The sequence below is a fragment of the Stegastes partitus genome, unplaced genomic scaffold, assembly GCF_000690725.1.
Source record: "Stegastes partitus isolate 25-593 unplaced genomic scaffold, Stegastes_partitus-1.0.2 Scaffold460, whole genome shotgun sequence".
NCBI classification, from domain to species: Eukaryota; Metazoa; Chordata; class Actinopteri; family Pomacentridae; genus Stegastes; species Stegastes partitus.
Genome location: NW_007578191.1, coordinates 271,965 through 273,111, shown reverse-complemented (window position 1 = coordinate 273,111; position 1,147 = coordinate 271,965). Strand labels below are relative to the sequence as shown.

At 23.7% G+C, this 1,147-nt stretch overlaps 1 protein-coding gene across 1 annotated transcript in view; it reads left to right on the top strand.

The window, feature by feature from the left end:
* The window catches only part of slc35d2 (solute carrier family 35 member D2), a 12,110-nt gene that overhangs the window by 4,637 nt on the left and 6,326 nt on the right, over nt 1–1,147 (top strand). The gene's annotated exons all lie outside the window — the stretch shown is intronic.

The window sequence follows — 1,147 nt, the reverse complement described above, 5'->3', positions numbered from 1 at the left end:
AGAATAGTTTTCATTCACCTGTATAAAATTAACACAAATGCCTCTTTGAATCACTATTTCCAGATCGTTTTCCTGTGTTTGCATCCTCTTCTTCTGTCGTTTAATGGCACAGCTGCTTCTCTTGAAGAGCTCGGCTTGTAATTTTCAAAAGATTGCATTCCAGTGCGCATATATCGGCATTACTTATGGAGTAGTGAGAGTGCCAAGTTACAAAAATAAATCAGTAAAAGAGTAAAAAAAATAAAAGTGAAAATAAAAAGAAGAATAAATAAATCAATTAAAGAAAAAATAAATAAAAGTGGAAATAAAAAGAAGAACAAATAAATCAATAAAACAATAAAAAATAAAAGTGGAAATAAAAAAGAATAAATAAATCAATTAAAGAAAAAAAATAAAAGTGGAAATAAAAAAGAATAAATAAATCAATTAAAGAATAAAAAATGAAAGTGAAAATAAAACGAAGAATAAATAAATCAATAAAACAATAAAAAATAAAAGTGGAAATAAAAAAGAATAAATAAATCAATTAAAGAAAAAAACAGAAAGTGAAAATAAAAAAGAATAAATAAATCAATAAAAGAATAAAAAATAAAAGTGGAAATAAAAAAAGAATAAATCAATCAATTAAAGAATAAAAAATAAAAATGAAAATAAAAAGAAGAATAAATAAAGCAATAAAACAATAAAAAATAAAAGTGGAAATAAAAAGACTAAATAGATTAATTGAATATTTTAAAATATTTTTTAATTTTTTAATGTCTTTCATTTTTTTTTAATCATTTTTATTTATTTTTTAAGTTTTTTTTTTTACATTTTTTTCTTTTCTTTTTTTTAAAAATTTGGCACTAATTTTAATTAATTAATTTTGGCAATTTGGCACTCTCACTACTCCATAATTACTGATGTAGTTGCAAACACCACAGCGCCCCTCTGGGCACGTGATGGTATTACACCAATTGAAAATTTATTGGATTTGCAGCAAAAAGGTGGCGGTTAAAGGTGCGAATACCCCAAATTTTAAACTGATTAATGTATCAAATGAACAGAAAAAGATCATTAATCACAGTATTTGTATGAGAATTAATCACTCTCCAGGTCAGCAGTAACAAACTTCGTTATTTTGTCTTTTGCTTTGCAGTATGTCAGG